Raw genomic sequence first — 26,115 nt, 5'->3', positions numbered from 1 at the left:
CACAGCAGAAAGTTTAAATAAGATCCAGACTCGCACAACATATCAAAACATTCAGGTTTCAAAAGACATGCATTCATCATAACAAGTACCAGGAATATCTCCAGTTGATTGATAAAATACAATCTAATAGATGCAGACATGTTGATGACAGAGATATTAGCCTTGCCTAACAGTTTTTAAAGCATAAATATGTTTCACTGAACAATTATGAACAGGTTTGAAACAAATGAAAAAAATAGAATACCTTATCAAAGAGAGTCTCAGCAAAGGTAGAATAAAAGAATTACCAAGTAGAAATTTTAGAACTAAAAAGTACATAAACCAAATGAAAATCTCTTGATGTATGAGCTCAAAGTAGAATCTAAAGTCTCCAAAGAATCAGAAAACTTGAACATAGACCAATAGAAATTATTAACCAATGTGAACATCCGATTGAAAATTGAAAGAAAGAAAAAACAAAGCCTCAGAGATCTTCTTAGCAGAAGATCTAACATTGTCATTGAAATCCATGGGGGAGAGGATATGGATGGTTAGGCTGAAAATGAACTAACACATTAATAATTGAAAAACCCTCAAATTTTGCAAAAGACATAGACCTACAAATTCAAGAAGTTGAGTGGATCCCACAGAGAAAAAATGCAAATAAATTCATACAAAGACACATCATAGTAAAAGGGGAAATGTTAGATTGCATATATAGTCATAGAAACAAAATTAAAAAAAAAATCTTGGAATTGCACCACATAATGAACCCTAAGTAAACCATGAACTATAGTTAATAGTACAATTTTAAAAATATGCTTTCATCATTGGTACCAACTGTACCACACCATTGGAAGCTGTTAACTATAGGATGATATATGGGAATTCTGTATTTTATGCATGATTTTTCTGTAAACTGACATCTTCTCTAATAAAAAAATGCAAAAAATGTCCCTTCTTCAAACTGAAAAACAGAGGAAAATATTTAAAGCAGTGAGAGAAAAGCATACGTCACTTATAGCAAAGAAAAAGAAAAAAACAACCCCAAATGACAGCAGATTTCTCATCAGAAAAATAGGTCATGAAGGTGCACAACATTTTTCAAATGCTGAAAGGAAAGAACTTGCCACTCAGAATTCTGTATTCAGTAAAAATATCATTTAAAATGAAGGGAAAATCAAGACATTCTCAAGTGAAAGGAAACGAAGAGAATTAGTTGTCAACAACCTACACTAAAAGAATGGCTAAAAGAAATTCTACAAACAGAAATAAAAAGATAGAAGAATCTTTGGAATTCCAGGAAGGAAGAATATAAGGAAAATATGAGAAATATTACAGACTTTCTTTTCTTGAATTTTTAAAATTAAATTTGATGTTTGAAGCAAAAATTCTAGCACTGTCTGTCTTATGTTATTCTAAATACATGAGAGGAGTTATTTAAGACAGATAAGTGAAGACAGGTAAGGGAGATTAAAGGGAAGTAAGTTTTGTATACCTTATTCAAATTGATAGAATGGTGATACCAGTAGATTGTGATAAATTATGCATATATTATATAATAATTATAGAACTACCAAAAGGCTGTATCTAAGCATTGTTCAAGTAACCCACAGAAAGGGAGGGAAATTAAAGATAAAACTAGTGAGCAAATAAAGAGAAAAAAATAAAATGACAGACTTTAGCCCTAACATACCAATAATGTATTACATATAAATAGTCTAATATATCAATTAAAAGGAAGAGATTGCCATTGTAGATTATAAATATAATGCAACTTTATATATATATCCTATTTATAAGAAACAAACTTGAAATATAATGAAGTAGGTTGAAAGTAAAAGGATGAAAATAGATATATCATGCAAATATTAATAAAAGAAGAGCAGGAGTAACACTATTAATATCAATTAAAATAGATTTCAGAGCAAAGAAAATTACCAAAGGTAGAACGACATTATGTAATGATAAAGTAGTCCAATTTGTCAAGAAGGTACAGCAATCCTAAATGTGTATGCACCAAAAAACACAACTACAAAATAAGTGAAGCAAACCTGATAGAACTGAAATGGAGAAACAAACACATCTATGCTTGTACTCAAAGACTTTAACCTCCTTCTTTCAAAAATTGATAAAACATCTGCACAGAAAATCAGCAAGAACTGAACAATGCTATAAACTAATATTTAGCATACTCTAACGACAGCACATATACATTCATTTCAATGGATTTAAACTAGAAATCAACAATGCAAAACAAAACAAATATCAGGAAAATCTTTAAGCATACAGAAACTAAACACCACACTTCTAAGTAAGCCATGAGTCAAAAATCCTGTCTCAAGGGAAAAGAAAGATTAACTGATGATAATAAAAATAAAATATATAAAAATTTGTGGATAACAGCTAAAGAATTGTTAGAGAAAATTTATAGCATGAAATGCATATATTAGAAACAATTGAAAAAATTAATGAAATGCAGAACTGTTTCTTTGAAAAGATTAATAAAATTGATAAATTTCTACCAAGGCTGGCAAAGAAAAAATAGATCCCATTGTTTACCAATACCAGGAACAAAACAAGTGATATCATTACAGGCTCTTCAGCTCTCTGAAGAGGATATAAAAGGAACTCTAAACACATATATTTGGCAATAACATGAAATGGACCAAACCCTTAAAAACTTAATTTTCTGCATCTCATTAAACATTAAATAGATAACCTGAAACTTTGTAAGTCTGAGGGAAATTTAATTTCGAATTAACACACTACTTAAAAAATAAATATCTATATCCAGATGATTTAACTGGAAAATTCTACCAAATAATTAAAAGGATAATTATGATCAATTTTACACTTCCAGAAAATAGAACATGAAGGAACATTTCTAATTCATTTCATGATGCCAGTATTGTCCTGATACCAAAACCAGACAAGAATGGTACAAAGAAAGAAAACAATGGGCTGATATTCCTTAGAACATAAATGTAAACTATTTAACAAAACATCAGCAAATAGAGTCCAGCAATTTATTAAAAAGAATTATAAATCCCAACCAACTTGGATTTATTCCAGAAATGCAAGGTTTGATATTTGAAAATCAACCCTGTAATTTGTGATATTAACAGGCTAAAAAATAAAGATTAAATTTTTATGTCAATCAATGCAAAAAAGTTGACAGAACTCAACAGTCATAAAAATTCAGAAAAATAGGCATAGAAGGGGAACTTCTTCAACTAGGTAAAGAGCATCTATGAACATTTTTAACCAATGTATTAAACAGTGGATAACTAAATGCTTTACTCCTAAAATCAAGTAGAAGGCAGGGATATCTGTTCTCACTATTCTTTTTTGACAAAATGCTGGAAGTTCTAGCCAGTACAATAAGGCAATAAAAGGAAATAAATGGCATAAGATTGGAAAAGTAGAACTAAACATCTTCCATTTGTATATGATAATTATCTATGAATAATATACCAAAGAATCTACAAGAAATATCCTAGAAGTAATAAGTAAGGTCAAAATGGTCATAGGATACAACAGCAGATACAAAAATTAATTGGGCCATTATATACTAGCAATGGGCATGAGGACATAAATTAAAAGCATAATACCATTTATAATTGCACTGAAAAAAAGGAAATCTCAGTGTAAATCTAAAACTCATGTATAGTACTACTATAAAGAAAACTACAAAATGTGCATGAAAGAAACAGGAAAATCTAAATAAATCGAGAGTCATTTATTCATAGGAGGAAAATTCAATGTAATAAAGATGCACAGATTTAAGAAGTTCCTAAGACATTTCATAGATATAGGTATGATGATTCTAAAATGTGTATAAAAAGTTAAATGAGCTGCAATAGTTAGAAATTTTTTTTAATAAAGAATAAAGTGCAAGGACTCAGTCCACCCAATTTTAAGATTTTTTATGTAGCTACACACTAATCAAAATTAGGGATTGGATAGACACATATTTCAGTGAAACAGAATTCAGAACACAGACCCAAACAGATACATCCAATCAATTTAGAACATAGTTTTAAAAGTAATTTATTGGAGATAACTTTTTCAACAAATAGTATTGGAGCAAGTGGACATCTATAAACAAAAAACAAGAATTAAAAAAAAAAGAAATCTTGTCCAAAATCAGCAGCTTATTCTAAAATTAGGACCAAATGGATCAGGACTTAAATGTAAACTGTAAAACTATACAACCTTTAAGAATAAATAGGAGAAAATAGTTGGGATTTCAGGTAAGGAATTCTTCGACTTGACAACACAAGCATGATCTATATAAAAGGAAAAAATGGCAAATTGGACTTCATCTAAGTCAAAATTCTTCTTCTGTGAAGTAATAAAAATACAAACTGCTAACTGGGAAGAAATATTAGCAAACCACACATCCACTAAAGGGACTGATATCTATAGTTTACAAAGAACTCTCCAAAATCACCATACAACCCCAAAAATCCAGTTAGAAAAATGTGCAAAATATGAAGAGTCATTTCACCTAAGTGAAGACACAGGTGGAAAATAAGCTCATGAAAACATGTTCAACGTCATTAGCCATTTGGAAAATGCAAATTGGAGCCACAATGAGATATCACTACACACTTAGCAGAATGGTTATAGTAAAGAGGTGATAGAACCAAATGGTTACCAGGATGCCAAATGCAAGATCATTCATACATTGCTAGTGGAAATGCAAGATGGTACAGTCATTCTGAGAAAGTATTTGGCAGTTTATATAAAAACTTATTATGCAACTAACAAAAGGCCCAGCAATGAAAAAAAAAATGTACATATAAAAGCCTGTGCAAATTTTTGAGCATTTTCATTATCTGTAATAGTCAATAAATGCATACAATCCATATGTCCTTTGACGTGTGGATGGTTAAACAAATTGTGGTATAGACATACTATGGAATATTACACAGTAATAAAAATGAATAAAGTAGAGTGCATGGGTGGTTCTGTGGTAGAATGCTTGCCTTCCATGTGGGAAACCTGAGTTTGATTCCATGTATCATGCACCTCCCCCCAAAAATGAACAAAGTGTTCAATATCCTGCATGAATCTCCCTCCAGCAAACTATAGTGAGTGAAGAAAGCTATTTCCCAAATGTTACATGCTGTCTGATTCCATTAATATAACATTATTAAAATTGTAAAAACATAGAAGAGGAGAGTAGATGAGTGGTTGCCACCAGTTGAAATGGTGGGGCAGAAAGAAAGTGAATGTGGCTATAAAAGAACATTCTGAGTGGTACAGTGGTGAAAGAACTGTATCTTGACTGCATCAATGTCAATATTATGATTTTGATTTTTTTTTTTTTTGCATAGGCAGGCACTGGGAATTGAACCTGGGTCTTTGGCATGGCAGGCAAAAAGCTCTGCCTGCTGAGCCACCGTGACCCACCCTATGATTTTGATTTTGCACTCTAGTTTTACACGATGTTACCATTTGGGGGAACTGAGGCAAAGGTACATGGAATCTCTGTATTAATTCTTTTTTGTTTCTTTAAATGCAATTTTATTGAGATAAATTCACAAAATATAATCACCGAAAGTATACAATCAATGGTTCACAGTATCATCATATAGTCTGCATTCACCGCCACAATAAATTTTTGATTATTTTCATTACTCTACAAACAATAAAAATAAGAATAAAAATAAATATAAAAAAATAACACCAAAGCATCCCATATCTCCTATTCTCCCCTAATATTAATTTGTTTTTTGCTTTTATTTTCTTACTCATCTGTCTAAACACTAGATAAAGGAAGTATCAGTTACAAGGTTTTCACAATCACACTGCCACACCATTAAAGCTATATAGTTATACAATCATTTAGAAATATCAAGGCTACTGGATCACAGTTTGATGGTTTCAGGCATTTTCTTCTAGCTACCCCAATACACCCAAAACTGAAAAGGGATATATATATATAATATAACAATAACCTCCAGAATGACCTTTCAACTCTATTTGAAATCTCGCAGCCATTGAAACTTTACTTTACTTCATTTCTCTTCCTCTTCTTTGTCAAAAAGTCTTTCTCAATCGCGTGATGTCAGAGCCAGGTTCATCCCTGGAAGTCATGCCCACATTGTCAAGGAGACGTACACCTTTGGGAATCCTGTCCCAAGTAGCAGGGAGGATAGTGAGTTTATCTGTGGAATTGGATTAGAGAGAGAGAGGCCACATCTGAGCAACAAAAGAAATTCTCTGGGGTTGACTCTTTGGCACCAGTATAAGTAATCTTTAGCTTCTCCTTTGCTGGAATAAGTTTCATAAGGGCAAGCCCCAAGATTGAGAGGTTGGCTTATTAGACTGGTAGTCCCAATTGCTTGTGAGAATATCCAGTCTTCCCCTGGTGAGGAAGTTTAATATTTCCACGTTTCCCCCCAGTCCCTCAAGGGGACTTTGCAAATACCTTTTCATTTTTTTTTGCCCAGGTTACTCTGAAATACATCAAGGCATCACATTAACTTACACAAAACAACAAGATCTCACTCCCTATTCAAAGTTCCATGTGATTATAGGGTTCAAATAAACTGACCATGCAAGATAAATTAGATAATGAGCTACAGAAATATAAAATTTGCACCAAATAAACAACTCTTTCTTTGATCTCACACCGAAGTTGGTTTTAAAATACAGTCTGATTTAGTCTGATTTACCTTAGTCCTAACTAACTGAAGTCTGATCTCTTTTTCTGCTTTTTAACAGTTTCTGTGTGGGGTGATGCTGACTTTCATAGCTGCAGAACTCTAGTTTTTAGTCTCGGTGTCACCCAGATACCCAAAGTTCCAGGGATTGACCAGGTTATACAGAAAGCTCAGCATCTCAGAACTTAGAAATAACAGTTATAACTCAGGAATTGAGGTGACTTCTACAGTAGTTTACAGTCTAGGGAACTTTAGAATAAGCCTTCCCCCCGATAACGTATGCTTTTGATTTCAATTCTCAGAATTTGCACATTGTAGTTAGTCCATATTAATGAGGAAGTACAATATCTATCTTTTCATTCCTGGCTTATTTCACTTAACATATTGTACTCAAGGTTTATGCCCCTAGTTGTATGTCTTGTAACTTCATTCATTCTTCCAGCTACTCAATATTCCATTTTATGTATACACCATAGATCTGACCATCGGTTGATATACCCTGAGGCCACCTCCACCCATTGCAAATCGTGAATAGGGCCACCATAAACACCAGTATGTAAATGTCCATTTGTGTCCTCACTTTCGATTCTTCCAAGTATATAACTAATAATGGGGTTGCAGGATCATATGGCAACCCTATATTTAGCATCCTGTGGAACCACCACACTGTCCTACAGAGAGCCTGCATCATTCTACTTCCCTAACAACAGTGAATAGGTACATCTCTCTCTCAACATTTTCTCCTGCATATGTATTTTTCTGTTCATTTTTAAGCAATTTTACATGCCACCACACAATCCATCCTAGGTCAACAATCAATGGTTCTTGGTATAATCACATAGTTATGCATTCACCACCACAATCTGTATGAGGACATTTCCATTTCTTCCACAAAGAAAGAAGAGGAAAAAAAGAGAGAAAGTAAAATAAAGTAAAAAGAAGAAACAGCAACACCACCAAGTATCCCACAGTTATATCCCCCTCTTATTGCCATTTAGCTTTTTTAACACTTAATGGAAGCATATTACAATGTTACTGTTAACTTTAGACCCTAGTTTACATTGTATCTTTTCCATATACCCTCCCTTTTCAACACCTTGCACTGTTGACATTCATTTGCTCTCCCTCATGTAAAAACATTTTTATATTTATTCATTTAATCATCATTAAAACCAGACCACGCTAGATTTTGCTAAGTTATAGTCTTTATCTTCAATCTTTCCCTATGCTGTTGAATATGACCCTACCCTTCTTCTTTCAGCCATTCTCACACTCAGCTTTGTTCAGTACACTTACTAATATTGTGCTACCATTTCTGGATCTTTACAATCAATCCTGTTGAACATTCTGTACTCCGTCAACATCAAGTGCCCAATCTCTACCCTCTTTCTATCTCCTGGTAACCTGTGTTCTCAACTTTAACCATCAGAGTTTGGTTGTTAATGATAGCTCATATTAGTGAGACCATGGAGTATTTGTCTTTTTGTTTCTGGCTAACTTCACTCAAGATAACATCCTCAACGTTCATCAATATTGCCGCATGCATCTTGACTTTATTCTGACATATCATATCTTATTTTTTCTCTCTTTTTACCCTTACTGATAGTCTTCATTTCTACCCCCTTTTCCAAACCTCTCTCTCTCGTGTTTTTCTATGACGTGTAGTGTTCCCTTTAGTATTTCTTGTAGAGGAGGTCTCATTCACAAATTCTCTCAGTGTTTGTTTGTCTGCAAATATTTTAAACTCTCCCTCAGTTTTGAAGGAATGTTTTGCTGAATATAGAATTCTTGGTTGGCAGTTTTTCTCATTCAGTATCTTAAATATAGCATACCACTGCCTTCTCACCTCCATGGTTTCTGTTGAGAAATCCACACGTAATCTTATTGAGCTTTCCCTGCATATTATAGATTGCTTTTTCTTGCTGCTATCAGAATTCTCTCTTTGCTTTTGAAATTTGACAATCTGATTAGAACATCTCTTGGAGTTAGCCTATTCAGATCTATTCTGATTGGGTATGTTATGCTTCTTGGATCTGTAATTTTATGTGTTTCATAAGAGATGGGCCATTTTCAGTGATTATTTCCTCAATTATTCTAGAAAGAATAACCCTTTTCTAGAAAGAATGCCCCCTTTCCCTTCTCTTCTCCTTCTGGGACAGCTATAACAAATATGTTTGTGTGCTTCATGTTGCCTGGAACCCTGCTCATATTTTCCCATTGTTTTCCCTATCTGTTCCTTTGTGTGTAGATTTCAGATGTTCTGTCCTTTAATTCACTAATCCTTTCTTTTGCCTCTTCAAATCTGCCATTGTAGGTCTCCATTTTTTTTTTATCTCTTCTTTTGTGTCTTTCATTCCCACTTCGGCCATTTGTGTTTTCAAACTTTTGAGTTCTTCTTTATTGTTGCTCAATGTCTTCTTTTAGTCTTCATTGCTTTTGCCATAACTTTCTTCAACTCACTGATTTGATTTTTTAATTGATTTTGCATGGTTGTCTGAATATCTTTAATTAGTTGTTTCAATGCCTGTATCTCATTTAAAGTGCTAGTTTGTTCCTTTGACTGAATCATAGTTTCATTTTTCCTAGTATGACTCATGATTTTTTGCTGGTGTCTAGGCATCTGATTTCCTTGATTAGTTTATTCTGGAGGATATTTTCATTTTCTGATCTAGGGTTTTCTTGTTGGTTGGCTTTGTTTTCTATCTATTCTTTGGCATTCAGTTCAATTTATTCTAGACCTCTAGCATAGCTTCTGTTGAACTGATCAGGATTTTTCAGCTCTTAATTTTCTGTTTCTTGCCGTGCCTATATGGAACCCTTTTTTTGGGTGGGGTCACCCCAGATATGATTGACCCCAATTAGATTTCCTCAGATGAGGCAGACCTAGGACTCAGGTAGAGGGTGTAATTAGTATCAAATTTCCTGAGAATGAGATCCAGCAGGTTTTCTTACTTTCCTGTGCAGCCTTGAAACTGCTTCTCTTATCTTGGCCAGCAGGTGCTGCTTGTCGGCCCACAGTACCTCACTGGCATAAAGTGGTGTGGAGGCTTTAATATCAGCCTGTTAGGGGTGGGCTGAGACAGGGGCTGAGGTAGAAGAGAAGCTTAAGCTGTTCCTGATTCCTAGCCCCTGGGGTTTGAGTTCTCTGATGGAGGGCCACCACTTGAGTTTGGCTACACCCCCTTTTCTTGGGGAAAATACACCCTTTGGGGAATTATCTCCTTCACTTGACTTATTATTTTGTCCCTCAGACCTTTCTTAACCCCGCCCTTGCCTGTGTCAGCATTGATAATTGAAAATGCCTGAGTCTTTCTCTAATGACCTACTTAGAATACTTTTAAAAAAGGGACAAAAATGAAAAAAATAAAAAAAATAAAATCTCTTTTCAGAGTCAGTATTACCAGCCCCCAACATTTGCCAGTCAAGAGCCAGAGTTGGTACCCAGCTCTATGCATTCCTTTTCATGGGGCACTGTGCTTTTCCAGTAATCTGAGCTTGGCCAACTCCAAAAATCTCCACTTTTTTTTTCATCATCAGCCCCATCTCCTCTCTGCTGGTAGAGACCTCAGGGTTGTTTCCAGTTTCATTGAGTTTATATGTTCTCAGAGCTTATATTCAGTAGTACAAATTTGTTCATTAAAACTGCAATTGGAGCTTGTCTGAGCTACCTACTCTTGCTCCTAGTAGAGACTGCTTCTTTTTTGCCATGGGGAAGTTTCTCCAAGAGCCTGCTGAGCCAGTAGGGGTAGAATGCCAGCCTCCAACAATTTTGGAGTTTTACCCTCACTGCTATGCTGTGATCTCAGCTCTCAATCCAGCCCATACTGGTCTACAATGTATGTACAGTCACAGATGTCCCCAAACAGTTGTTCTAGTCAGTTCCTGGCTATTTACCAGATGTTCCAGAGGACTAGCTAAATTCCACACCTCCCTATATAGCCATCTTGCCCTGTCTCCTCTGTCTTATTTCTTAACATCCCATGTGAATCCACAATTATATCAGAATAAAAAGCTTTAAAAAATATTAGGTGACAAAAATTTCTGCTCTAGGAGTAAATAATCAGTTCAGTATTAATTTTTATTTTTTAAATTTCTATTCCATTCAGTAGCATGCGGAGAGAGTTGAGTGTTGATAAACTTTTACAATGAAATCCCAACTAAATTTTCAAAAGATAAAATAACACTTCCTTTGCTGATCATAAAGAACCAAAATTTATACATATTTTTGGGAAGAAAGATGAAACCTCTGAATCTTCAATTTGTTTGAACATGACTACTAAGATTTTAAATTGTTTGAAACAAATGTTTCATGCAGTAGAATCTGTTTATTACTATTCATAAGATAGCTTCACTTATTCCTGCAAAGGAGAGACTAAGCCTATCTATAATTATGCCTAAGAGTCACTCCTGGAGAGCCTCTTTCATTTCTCAGGTGTGGTCTCTTTTGCTATGCCAACTTGACAGGTGAACTCACTGCTCCCCCCCTCACTATGTGGGGCATGACTCCCGGGGGTGTAAATCTCCCTGGAAACATGGGATAGGACTCCTTAAGATGAGCCAGGACCCAACATCATTGGAATGAGAAAGCCTTCTTGATCAAAAGAGGGAAGAGACAAATGAGACAAAATAAAGTCTCAGTGGCTGAGAGATTTCAAAATGAGTCAGGGGGTTATCCTGGAGGTTATTCTTATGCATTATATAGATATCCTTTTTTTAGTTTATGGTGTACCGGGGTGGCTATAGGTAAGTAGATGAAACTGTTGAACTGTGTTCCAGTAGCCTTGCCTTGATTCTTGAAGAAGACTGTATAACTATATAGCTTTTGCAATATGACTGTGTGATTGTGAAAACCTTGTGTCTGTTGAGAGGCTACTCTGGAGGTTGCTCTTATGCAAGCTTCAGTTAGACCTTGCTACCTATCATAACCTTCCAAACCCCAACCAGGACCATTCCAGCCAATCCTAAAGAACATGCAGGGAAACATATAAGATTCCTCAAGGGTACCATGCACTAGTGTAACTTTCCAGAGGCCTACAACCTCCAGATGGTTCCCTGGACCAGATGGGTCCTGAAACCTAGAGGGCCCAGCCTCTCCAGAGCATTGGATAGTTCCATCTCCCTACCACATATTGGTGACAGACCTTTCCATCATGAAAAAGTTGCAATGGCTACAGCCCAAACACCCCTAAAAAGAGGGAAAGAAAGATCAAAGGTGATGGTGGAGTTATACAGAGAAGATAGAATTTAACAAATAAATATGAATGCTGACTCATTAAAGCATTTTAGTCTCCAATATCTCAGAGCAAGTAGAAGTAAAAACCCAAAATTGTGGAATTGTAACCCATGCCAAATTCTGAAATATATTCTATGACTAAACAAAATAAAACAAAACAAAAAAACCTTGTGTCTGATGCTCCTTTTGTCCAGGGTAAGGACAGATGAATAAAAATTATGGATAAAATATAAATAAATAACAGGGAGATAAAAGGTAAAAATTGGGTAGATGAAATACTAAAGATCAATCAGAGGGAGGGGTACAGGGTATGGGATGTATGAGCTCTTTTTCTTCTTTTTATTTCTTTTTCTGGAGTGATGCAAGTGTTGTAAAAATGATCATGGTAATGAATACATAACTATGTGATGATCCTATGAGTCACTGATTGTATAATATGGTTGGCTGTACATATGTGGATATTTCTCAAAAATATTTTAAAAATAAGATAGCTTCAGCATGTAATTCTGAGTTAAATGTGTATGTATTTTTCTTTTATCTGCTTTTAGTCTCAAACTTCTTTATGCAATAGTTGTCCCATTTAAATATATATTTTATGATGATTAGTTTGAACTATCTACATGCAGAGCTCATATTTAAGATTTTATAGATATTTCCCTGAGAACATCCATTCACTATTTTCTCTGCACAGTAGGGCTCTACAGTTCAATTCCAACTGTACTTAGCTCTTGGCTGATTCATGAACATAGTTTCTTATTCAAAGCTAAAATGAATTATGATTCTTTTGGAAACTAGAATAGAGAATATGCTTACTTTAAGAAATTTTTACTCTAATACTAACATTGTATTATAGTGATGTTATTTAGACTTCTAAGGAAACCTTTTATAACATTATTTGCAATCCACTCTCCCTTTCCCTTGACATTATAACATGGTCTCCTTTCACACAGACTTTTCTTCTTCTCCCTGAGTGCACTTGGAATACTGCCAAACTGTTGTAATAGTCAATGTAATGGGGGTGCTTTTTTGCCCCAAACATAAACCTTTTATTTTCAGAACTAACTAAGTTGTGGAAAATATACAAATGAGAAGGCTGAGGATGATTAAACAAGTTTTGCTTATTAACATTAAAAAATGTGTTAGGGATCACTTCTTTTCCAAATTACCTGAGGACAAAATAAAATAGACTGGGGTGAAATTGCTACAGATTATGTTTAGTTCTGAACCAAGACAAACTACTTGACATATGGACTTGTAAAACAACCACAGTCCCACCAAAGGTGATGCATTTCTTTAAAATCTTAATATCCCGTAGCAGAAAATTCTAAATTTTATAGTCAGCTTTCCTAAGATCAGGTTTTGTCCCCCTTGGCACTATTGGCATCCTGGAAAGATAATTCTTTGTTGGTGGAGCATGGGGGGCAGGTGGTGGAGTCACCTTGTGTACTTTGCAGGACGTGTATCCCTGCCCTATAATCACTAGGTGTCAGCAGGACACTCCCAGGAGTGACCGCCAAAACATCTGCAGTTGTTGCCAAATGTCCCCTTAGGAGAGTGGGGGACAAAGTAGCCCCAGTTGAGAATTACTGCTGTAGATCATTAACTATATATCTTAGAATGGAGAAATCACTCTTAACTTCCTCAGAAACAATTATTACAGGTCATCTTCACTCTTCTCTAACATCTATCTTGGCCTTCCGTCTCATCTCCCTTTCCACTGATGCTCTCACCTTATACTTCACAGTCAAAATTTTCTACTGAGTTTCCTTCCTGTTTCCAATCTTTCTTCAATTCTTTCACTCTTCTATCATCTCCCCCCCAATTTCAGCTAATTTATGGTCTCTTATTGTTTATTTAAAAAAAACCCCACAGCAACCTATAAAAAGAGAATAATATAAGGAGAATAAAGAGATTGTGAACAAAATTAGAAGAGGGAGGTGTCAGAGAACAGAAGAAAATATTTCAGAATAGAAGGCGTGGGCAACTATGTCAAAAACTGTTGGGAAGTCAAGTAAGTTAAAGGTAAAGAAGTTTCCAGAGAATTTTGCAATGTAAATTTAATTCAAGATGACAATAAAAGCAGTTTTGATGAAATAGTCCTCAAGTAGGACTATTCCACACTGTCTTTTGACCACATCCATATTCTCCGTTTTCTGCTGTAACGGCAAGGCTGGAGACTAAGTAGAGGTCAGTCCCTCCGACGGGCATCTGGTTTGCATCAGCCATTGTGTCCTCCATTGTGCCTTTCCTGTTGTTCTTACTATCTTTTGCATTTTCCACGTTTCTCTTTATAATAAGTTATTCCCAGCAGCATTAAAACTCATTCTAGCATCTCTCATTTTTTTAAAGTTAAATAAAACAAAATCAAAGTAAAGTAATTTTACATTCTCTTTCATATTTACCCCATTTCTATGCTGTCATTTCCATGAGACTGTTTCTTCACATCTGTCTGTACTTTTCACCTTCTCTTTTAACATATCCATATCTACTTTCCATCTACTTATTCCTTAACACACTACAAGTTTGCCCAATCCAAATTATTTCGTCAAAACTGCTTTTATTGTCATCTTGAATTAAATTTACATTGTAAAATTCTCTGGAAACTTCTTTACCTTTAACTTACTTGACTTCCCAACAGTTTTTGACATAGTTGCCCACTCCTTCTATTCTGAAATATTTTCTTCTGTTCCCTGACACCTCCCTCTTCTAATTTTGATCACAATCTCTTTATTCTTCTTATATTATTCTCTTTTTATACGTTGTTGTGGGCTTCATTTTTCCTGCCCAACGTCTAAAGGTTGGGGCTCACATTTTGATCTTATTTCTCTCAGCGCACTCAATGATCTTCTTTATAGAATATATCACGTTTTAGAATTTTGTATTTCATTTTTATGATTAGAAGCCGGATGGATCCAGTGGCTGCAAACTTCTTGATGGCTGAGACCAAGGTTGTTTGTGGAGAATCTGGCACATTTTTTGACATACCACAGACATTCAATAAATATTTCCTAAAATAGTGAATTAACTAATGACTAGATGTGATTTCTGGTGAAGCTCCTTTTGCCACTCTCTCTTAAGCTCAGATCCCTGCTCACCTGCTACTAATTTTAAAAAGTTCTACTATTTTTATTATTTTCCTTTTAATAACCATTTATTTTTTACTCAGGAATGAAGGGATAAGTTTAGAAGACAATGTGTAAAAGGAGCAAAAGGAAATCTTACATACTTTTCTGTTTTCTCAAGGGCCTTCCCTGTTGATGAATGTTTAAGAGAACAGATTAAAAAGAACAGTGGAAGTAGAAGGATTTTTATAATGAACTCCACCTTCTTTATATTGCTATGAACAAATGTTGCTGAAAAAATGTTATCATGTTGGATGAGATCGAAGTCGTATTCTGTAATACATTTTATCTTTGATAGAATCTCATGGTCACAAAGAAAGGAATGGTATCTGATGTTAATTTGAAATTTTCAGTGGGCATCTTTTAGATACACACACACGTCTGCTCTTTCTCTTTGTTTTTTAGGTGGATGGTCTGGGAATCCAATCTGGGTTTCCCACGTGGAAGGTGAGCATTCTATCACAGAACCACCCATGCACCCACATCTACTCTTTTGATAGAAAGATTAAGTGGGACAGCATTTATAGTCAGAATCTGTAAAAGAGTAGAACATTTGAAGAAGATGCCTACAGCTCACAACGCTGCCACTGTACCTTCCAGTTAAACTTGCCCACACATTAAAATTCACCATTTTGATTGAATTGGCAAGTCGCTGAAGTTAATCATTTTCTTTTCAACAGCATGATCACATGTAGTTATTTTATGGCCTATATTGTCTGTCCAGTTTGACTTGATCCCACCATACTTTCATGGTAATGAATGTTGAGCAGGCTGCCAAAGGTGGGGATGAGCAGTGGTGTGACTTGACATTGATAACACTAGAGGAGGGAAGGGCCAAGCCTGAGATAAATATGAAACCTCTTTATGCTCTTTCCTCAAATAAACTAATGTTTATCTTATTTTTTTTCTTCCCCCTGCTTGTTCAGAATTCAAATGAAACTTAATGAGGAGAACTGCCTCTTACTTATAATTATTATTTTTTAACTTAATGAGAAGATATGTTTCTTTTCTAATATGTACTTTACAAGCAGAGTTGAATCCAGTGATAATGTGAGAGCTGACAACTCTGCAGTTTCCAGAACCTACTCATTAGGTCCATTGAACAACAAAATCTCTAGGGAGATTTTTACAAATAGCAAGCCCTTATTCACAGAGATTCCAATTCACTTACTTCAGTGTGGGACCTTGACAGTATATTGTTCACAAGCATCCTATGCAAATTTAATGTGAAACCAGAGTTGCAGATGTTTTTGGAAGAATGGTTCAGGGAATCCCTGCATCATATTTGCCTGTAGCACCTCCCCAAATAGGAAGGAGAATCAAAAGAAGTGAGTTCCAGGGACTCTCTACTTTACCAAGACCCAGAGATCATTCCTGTTTTGGTTTGCAAATGCTGCTGGAATACAATATACCAGAAATGGAATGGTTTTTTAAAAAAGGAATTTATTAAGCTACAAGTTTACAGTTCTAAGGCCATAAAAATGTTCAAACTAAGGCATCCAGGGAAAGAAACCCTGACTCAAGAAAGGCTCATGGGTCCAGAAGACTTTTGTCAGCTGGGAGGCATATGGCTGGTATCTGCTGGTCCTATGGTTTCTGGTTTCAAACAACTTCCCTGGGGGTGTATTCTTTCTCCAAACATTTCTGTGTCAACTCTGAGCTTTCTTCAAAATGTTTCCTCTTTTAAAGGACTATAGTAAACTAATCAAGACCCAATTTGAATGGGCAGAGTCACATCACTACTAGTCAAAAAGTCACACCCATTATCAGGCATATCACAACTTCATGTAAGTAATCCAATCAAAATGTCACACACACAACTGGGTGGTCACATCTCCACAGAATCAATCCAATCAATGTTTCCACTTCACAATACTGAATCAGGACTGTATTAGCTAGTGTTCTCTAAAGAAACAGAATCAGCAAGAAATATCTGTAGATATAAAATCTATAAAAGTGTCTCACATAACCATGGGAATGTAGAGTCCAAGGTCCTTAGGGTAGGCCACAAGCTGATGAGTCTGATGAAGGGTCTGGATGAACTCCACAGGAGAGGCTTGCTAGCTGAAGCAGGAAGACAGGCTGTCTCTTCTGAATCCTCCTTAAAAGCTTTCCAGTAGTTAAATTAATTGTCACTCATTGCAGAAGACATGTCCCTTAGCTGATTACAAATGCAATCAACTGTGGATGCAGCTGACATAATCATGATTTAAGTCCATAAAACATCCTAATAGCAACAGACAGACCAGCACTTGCCTGACCAGACATATGGGCACCACCATCTGGCCAAGTTGACATATGAACCTGACCATGACAAGAATTAAAAGAAACTTGGCTGCCCACAAGATTGGAACAGGATAAAGAACATGGCTTTTCTGGGGTACATACCTTCTAACCAGCACCATTTCTATTCTTATAGGACTTAAGAGGTACTGTTTTTGATAGTGCTAGTTAAATTTATACTAAATAGCTATAATAGTGATAAGGTTTTGCTTCTGTTACATGACATCATAGACCATCTCCTGCCTTATTTATTTATAGACCTGTACAGCTCAACCCGTGCAATACTACTTCTTTCAACTATTTTCTATATCACTGGAGTGAGAGACTTTAGCCATTTTAAGGTATCAAGACACAGAATTTCAGCATAAAGTAAGTACTGAAGAAAACAACAGTTAAGCAAAGTACAGAATGATAGCAGAACATTGTATTATTTATTTTAGTTTCATGAACTGAATTTAATTGAACAGACATTCTGTATGTACCTCACAGTCCAAAAAACAATGCATAACTTTGGGCTGAAGGCACCACCAAAACTTAAAGGAATTTACATTCCTTGTGGGGCTGAGACAAAAGGCAGTTGCATGTATATCGGAAACAGATAAGGTCTTGCCCATCTTTTAGTATGAGTGAGTCCATATCTCTGTAGATTAGGTATAAAGGGCAGGGCTCATTTGCTCTTTTCCTTCCAAACAACCACTTTTCCTTATCATAACCCAGGGTATTTAGTCACATGGGGAAATTTTTAACAGTTGTGAATGCCTGAGCTTCATCTCCACAGATTCTAATTTAATTGTCCCAATATGGACCCAGACATTTTTCTTTTGTAAACTAGAAGTGCCATAGGTGATTCTAATTTGCTGCCAGTGTTGAGAACCACTGCATAACAAATTCTTGTAAATTTGGGGAGATACTTTTGTCTCATAACTAAGGAATCTTTAAATATATCTCATTTCACTCAATATAATAAAAAGTGTATATATTTGTATGACAAGGAAGATTTTACACTTTTTTTTTAAGTCTTCCAGAAACTTTAATGACCAAGAGGTTTGGTTTAAAATAGAGTATTTATATTCAACATTTAGATTGGCTTAATTTATTTTTCCAGATTTTCTTTCAAACTGAATATTGAATTAGAAATATAGGGCGGGCCACAGTGGCTCAGCAGGCAGAGTTCTCGCCTGCCTTGCTGGCAACCCAGTTTCGAGTCCCAGTGCCTACTCATGCAAAAAAAAAAAATTAGAAATACAGCATTTTCAAGTCCATGGAGAATATGCATTCACATTAAACCCCATTATTATTATTATTATTATTTTTTAATTAATTAACGGAAAAAAAAGAAATTAACCCAACATTTAGAAATCATACCATTCTACATATGCAATCAGTAATTCTTTTTTTTTTTTAAAGGAAAGACAGAGAGAGAAGGAAGGAAGGAAGGAAGAAAGGGAAACATCTTTAAACATTTTCTTGTTTTTATTGTATTTTGTTTTTCCGTTTTTTGTTACATGGGCTGGGGCCGGGAATCGAACCGAGGTCCTCCGGCATAGCAGGCAAGCACTTTGCCCGCTGAGCCACCGCGGCCCGCCCTGCAATCAGTAATTCTTAACATCATCACATAGATGCATGATCATCGTTTCTTGGTACATTTGCATCGGTTTAGAGGAACTAGCAACACAACAGAAAAAGATATAGAATGTTAATATAGAGAAAAGAAATAAAAGTAATAATAATAGTAAAAACAAAACAAAACAAAACAAAACAAAAAAAAACCTATAGCGCAGATGCAGCTTCATTCAGTGTTTTAACATGATTACTTTACAATTAGGTGTTATTGTGCTGTCCATTTTTGAGTTTTTGTATCTAGTCCTGTTTGCTAATGTTAATTTACTGGTTTTGAGTTATTGTAGTTTAGTTTTACACTTTTAGAAGAAATTGTCAGACCCTTCTCTTCCACCCTATCTGGTCTTTACTTTCTTGGCAACATGTAAGAGAAATGATACCTGGATTTAGGATCACAAAATTACTTTTATTTTCCAATTGTGAAAATTCTTTCTTAAAATATGATGTCACATTAACTAATAAATAAAAACTTGTAAAGAAGATTATAAAAAGTATGAAATGGTTCTGGGTCTCAAGGAGTAAACAATAACAGTTTTGTTAAAGGTCCCAGGTAGAGACATACAATAGTAAAACAGTAAATAACCACTACAATTGCTTTTTAAAGGTCATGGTATTCAAACTAAGAGGAAAGATGAAACATGCAGGAATGCACAAGATGGAAAAATCGCTGTAGGTTACAATGGTCTGTGAGTGTTTAGTGGGAAGGATTCACAGGAGAGTAAGACCATGACAAGGGTTTGAGTTGCTCCTTTCATAGAGGAAGGCAGAGGGCAGGACTGGAAGGAAAAGGGCGGTAAGTGAAGCAGTGTGAAAAGCAAGTGCAAAAGCTGGACAATGCCAGCTACACTCGGTGAAAATGAATCGCTCCTGCTCAAGAGAGAAGGATTCAGGAACGTACGGTCAGGGTTATTTTGAAGCATAGTTTGTAGTCATTTTAAAGAAGGCTTTGGGCATCTGTCATGAGGTTGAAAATTAACTGTTTTTCAAGGGAAATTCTGAAGGAGTTTTTAAAAAATTAAATATAGGAAGAAAAACTTGGTCCCATTGGTCAGAGTCACTCATACTTCTTTGCACTGATATGAGCTACTCCGTGGATCCTGGCAGCATCAGCCTTCTGGAAATCTTATCAAAGCTGAATGTCTGGTTTATTGCCAACTTAAAGGCAATGTTATTATATTGCATATTTAAAAGTCATAAAATGCTGTTGATGAAGTTTGCAACTTTTTTTCCTCTTAGATGAATGTGGTTATAGAAGCAATATGCAGACAGATGTTTAATATAAAATATCCTTTTCATTTTGGGATAAACAACATATGGAACAAGTAGCCATTTTATGTGATGTGATGAAGTTGAAAATAGTACAAAACAGATCTGCTTTGATTTAGTTAAGCTCTATCCAACCAAGATGTTTAAGCAGATTACAGTTAATATGGGGGGCATATTGTTAATTTCTTTAACTTTAAAGCTGCTTCTAAGTGTCCCACTTTGTTCAATGGTATGACAATGAGAGGCATATTCACAGCTAGTGGATGTAAAAAAACACTTTTCTAATTAGTAAAGTGATATGTGGGATTTTAGAATCTGAAATAAAAAGAGAAAGACATTCTAACCTGGGGAATGTTGGAATCAAAATTGTTATAAATAGGATTGATCTTTTTAATTGCTCAGATCTTGTCCAGAGAAGTAAATTGAGCTTGAATAATCCATTCTGTTCCTTTTTAGCATATTTATGGAAAATCAGGCAATTAAATGATGAAAGAGGGAAAAATAGCTGATGAATGCATTTTATAGTCACATATTTTATTTTTAGAAAGAACTTCCAATGTCATTTTATTTCATGTAAGAGATATCAACCAAAAGAAGTTTAACATTTAAGTTGCACGTTAAAAATAAAATATAGTGCTACTCTCCCAGTTAAAACTTAGTACATTTATACAGCAAGAATACTAATCCATGTAAAATGAACATTTTGGCAGGAAATTGGTTCCAATAGGTTGGAATGTATTCACTTTCAAGTGAAGTTTTTTCTTACTCAACCTCCTCCTTGCTTTAAATGAAAAATAAATAAATGAAAATATGGTTTTTAACATAAAATGACTGACTCTCAGAAATGGAAGGAACCCAGAAGTCCAGCCAGTGTTGGCCAATACTCTTGACAGATGGTCACCCAGCTTCTGCTTTTATGAATGTTTATTGCAGTGTTTATAGGTATGGGTTTATGACTCCCTCTCTTGACCACCTGTCTTATTTATTATTAGCTTTATCTTGATTTAGTTGTTTGACAAATGTGACAAAGGATAAAATGTGTTCTTTTGTTTGTCTGATTATTTTTTCCCTCCCAAATGGAAAACCAAATTACTAAGCTGGTCAGTTCCATTGCTTTCCTTTTTGTTCATTACCCTTTTCCCCTTCCTCATATATATGCACAGACAGTGTTCTTGGCCACAACTAATGAATCTGGGGATGGATGCCTGTTGCTCAGGCAGAAAGAATTTCTTTAGAGCTAGTCCCAATTGAACAGGTTGCCTGTAGTAGGCAAACATCTGGAAGTTTATGAGACTAAGGCCTTTATAGGCAGAGATGGGCCTGTTTGTAGCCAAAGGTTTGCTTTTGTGATGGTTTAGAACTGTGTGTACCCCTGAAAAACATGTTCTTAAAGTTAATCCTTTCTTGTCGGTGTGAACCCATTGTGGGTGGGAACCCATTGTGGGTGGGAACTTTTGATGAGGATTCTTCAGTTAAGGTGTGACCATCTGAATCAAGATGGATCTTAATCCCATTACTAGAGTCCTTTATAAACAGAATGAATTCAGACAGACAGACACAGGGAGCAAGAAGCTGAAGTAGAATCCAGAAGAGAAGGAAAAGACCAGGGGATGCCGCCATGTGCTTTGCCATGTGACAGACTAGCCCAGGATTGCAGGCAGCCAGTCTTTGGGAAGAAACCAGCACCTTGACCCTACCTTGATTTGAACATTTTCCCTGCCTCAAAACTCTAAGCTAATAATTTCCCATTGTTTAAAGCATTCCATTTTATATTTGCTGTGAGTAGCCTTGGAAACTAAAATACCTTTGTATATGTGCAGGAAGATTTGTCTTTCTCCTCTGCTGCTATTCCCTATGAAAAAGCTCTCTCCTAGCTGGGAAGCAGCCTTTTACAGGTTTAAACCTGTCTCCCACAGTTATTGGATTTTGGTCAAGGATAAGTCACATAACTTTTTTCAACCTCAGTTTCCTTGGAAAATAGTAACAAATAAGATATAAAGAATAATTGCCTAGTTGGTGGTGGATACTATTATTATATTTCTTTACCTATGTAGGATAAGGCACAATTCTACCCCAACTACAATCCAGGTATTCTGAATGGGGACACAAAGAACTAGTGCTTTCCTAAGATGAAAGACTATGAATTGCGCTATGAATTTGTAATCAACTACAATTTGCTCCCGTACATACATCAATTTCTCTGCACACTACTTTCATTTATAAAAATATTTCATGTTCATTTTAGAAAGCACAAATAAACACCCCTGAAAATAAAAGCATCCATGGCACAGGGTGCATGGGTGGTTCAGCAGCAGAATGCTCGCCTTCCCGGACCACACACCCTCTCCAAAGAAAAAGGTCCATGATATGTCTCATTTTTTAAGGTAATAGTTTATACATCAGCTACTTCAGCTACTATTTATGTAACACATATTTTTTAGTTCCTAAGGAAAAAGTAAAATTTTTTAGTTTATATTAATTTACTCTTAATTCATAATATCTACACAGAGACACGTAAATAAAATAAAACTAACTGAAACCTAAAACTCCTCAAGGCTCAGTGACTCTCTTCTAAGTTGCATAGGGACAAGGGGATTGAGATGTGACAATTCCATAACTACTAATTGATAGAAAAGGAACTGTAGAATTTAAATAATGTTTCCAGAAACGGATAACTAATTTGCATATAAATGCTCTGTTAGAACATTCCAGAAAAAGAATTAAATTAGTTTAATATTCTTCAACTGATTTTTTGGTAATCAGAAAAGAATTTTGGATTGCCATGAAAATATAAGAAATAATCGATTTCTAATATTTATGTAAATTCCAGTTCTCTTACATTAATTAAAAAGTAGTCTCTCTTTTTTTGAAGTTAGACTTCAGAATCATTTTTTCAGGATCCTTATTCAAGGATGCTTCCTTGATACTTTCATAGGTATTTGGCATTTTAATTTTATGCTTATACATTGCAGAAAAAGGCTGTTGAACTAGATGAAATTCATTTCTAAGAAAAATGCAGCATACAGGTGTTATGAAAGGTTATAGATCATGCAGTTTCTAGTATAGGGAGTCATTTGAGTAACCATACTTGGCATTTAAAAAATATGGGTACACCAAATTATCAAAATATCTTTTATGGATAGAATGCTAGAGTCAAAGACATAATCTAAGTTTATTTTTAGTCAGTACTTATTTATTTTTGGCCAAAAAATGCATTTCCATCATAGGCACTGTTAATAAAGCAAGATTTATAGAAAAAAAGTATAATAGGACTGGAAACAGCTTCAGAAATGATCAGTTTTTTTAAGACCAAGTATCAGAGTGATTGAAAGCCCCGATGGAATAGAAACTATGCTCTGTGGATTGTGATATCTCCAACTACTTATATGGTCTCTTTCCAATAATGTGTGCTTAATATATTTTGGTTGCCTGAGATCACCTAGGCAACCAGAACAATGTTAAGCCAGAGTGTCTTTGAAAGTAGGCCTGCCTGTCCATGACAAGAGCTTACTTGTATATTATGGACATTCTGAAATGTCGATAAGGGTTTTGGTAACGATTGAATCAAGAACACATGCATAGAAAAGATTTAGAATTCCTTCACTCTTGATATCACCAGATATGTTTAAAATGCTGATACCATTAATTCAAAAGAATTCAGGTATTTCAGCTTTCCCTATGCCCTGAGACAATTAAGAAATAATAGTAATGGAGAAGTGTAGATCTAAATTAAGTCCCTTTGTTGCCCTGTCTTAGCTATTAATGATGTGATTGCAATAAAATTTTGGGATCTCCATTTCTGCATCTGCTAACATAGTATAGTGGGATAACTAAAGTCTGCAACATCAGAAAGCAAAATATTTTGGTTCTAATTCTTGTATTTATCAGTTAAAGATCTATGGCAAGTTACTGCTCTGAAATTGTACCTTTAGTTATAAAATGAAAACTACAGTAGAACCATCATAGCAGATTTTTAGTCATCCTTCTGGAATCAATTCATTTGTCACCACTCTGCCTGGTAACTCTGCTGTCACTCCAGACACCACCCTGGCAAACATAAGCTTCCTGTATCTGCTTTATTCTATTACTTACATGTTGGTTTGTAACACGTTTTGCTCCTTTTATTCTCAACTGAATGGTGAACTCCTAGAAGGAAAGGATTATTCTGCTCATCCCTGAATCCCAACATAGCAATCTATGATGCAGGGTATGAGCTCAAAAAATGTTTATTGTGAAAGGATAAATGAATGAATCCCCCTCCATTCATCCAACATTTAAAATATATGTATTTAATGCCTATTATATACCATATTTTAATATCATAATATTAATTAACTGAATCCATACACTAATTTTCACCAAGAGTTAAGCCATACAGGTCTCCAAGTTTGTTTACCAGGAGATCTTCAATCTAGGTTATTTCAATGGGACAAAGAATAAGAGACATAACATGTGTGTTTTGTAAAACTAACCTTTAAACTTGTTACCTGTCCCTATATTCTACAACTAATATGTCCATTGAGATTAGTGGTAAGTTTTCTGTGCAACTGCTCACTTCCATGGGTCATTGTAATCAATGCCATCCCAGAAAAATATATACATTCTTTTTCTACTTGTGTTTTGAGTATCCTATTTAAGTCAAGAATTCTCTCACAAAGAGACAAAAATATGTATGTTTTTGTTTGTTTGTTTTTACAAAACTGGGACACTTAATGACATCAGCAAGTTTGACTATTGCACTACAGAGAAGTAAATAGTATTTAAGTGAAATATATGAAAAATTTAATTTAATACACATCTTGGAAAATTGGTTTTACTTTGGTGGAGTTTGTCTTTCCTGCATTAATTTCATTGGAAATTAAGTTGTTTATATACATTCTTAGGAAAAAAATTGAAAAATTATGTTTTGAAATATTCAGTAGTTATTTCTGGTGTAATTTTTTTGATGATTTAAAATTTTTTCTCATGCAATTTCTTTATGTTTTATTTTTACAAGAACCATTTATTACTTATATAATCAGATAAACCATCACAGTTATTGCCTTTTAGAAAAATAATTTAAACCTTTTGAGAGTGGTTCAAAAATTTAAAAAAATTAAAAATTAGTGAAACAGCGCAGGGAATTCAGAAATAGAGTTGCCATTATATATGAAGTTTTCATAATTTTAAAAGTTATTTAAAATGTAATTTAGCACAATTAGACTTGAAACAATATAAAATCATTTAGAATTTTCCTTTATATGGTGTCCTTTTTGTAATTACCCAAGGCCTTGAAGCCTCCTAAGACAACTGAGTCCATCAGCTTTTGGGACAAATCAAGGTCTGATCAGGGCCTTCCCTGCTTTTGACCCGTTAACTTTGTTATTTGCAAATTTTGGCTCTGCAATTTCTTGTGTTCCTAGTCAATCAATCTTCTTCTACCATCTGCAAGCCTTCAACCCAGCTTGTCCTAAATGTACCAAATAACTTCCTTCCCCTTAATTGCTGCTCGATGTTCTTTCCTTTCAAATTATAGATCAGGACCACTTCCTTGATTTAATGCTATACATTTTCTAAACCTACCATGTAATTCTTGATTCATCACATTCAGCACACTCCTGAATTTTGGTAAACATATTTATATGTTCTTTAAATTTATCAGCCTCTTTGAAGACAGTGACCTTGTGGGTCAGACTGAATCCCAGTGTTACTATGTAGCTTGAGAATAAGTATAAGCAAGGTATGTTATTACCCAAACCTCAAAATCCTTTCATTTAAAAAAAAATTAATAAGGCAGGTATAGGATTAGGCAAGCGCCTTGCATAAATTCTGAGATATAGCAGGTTGTCAGTACAGAAAACCTGTTATTATTATAGGGTTCTAATTTGGCTTTTATTTAAGGCCAGTCTTATTCCCAAATACCTGCTAGATATTACTACCCACTGTTCATTCAAAA

This window comes from Tamandua tetradactyla, chromosome 1 (genome assembly GCF_023851605.1).
Source record: "Tamandua tetradactyla isolate mTamTet1 chromosome 1, mTamTet1.pri, whole genome shotgun sequence".
Taxonomy (NCBI): Eukaryota; Metazoa; Chordata; class Mammalia; order Pilosa; family Myrmecophagidae; genus Tamandua; species Tamandua tetradactyla.
This window is presented reverse-complemented; position numbering follows the sequence as displayed.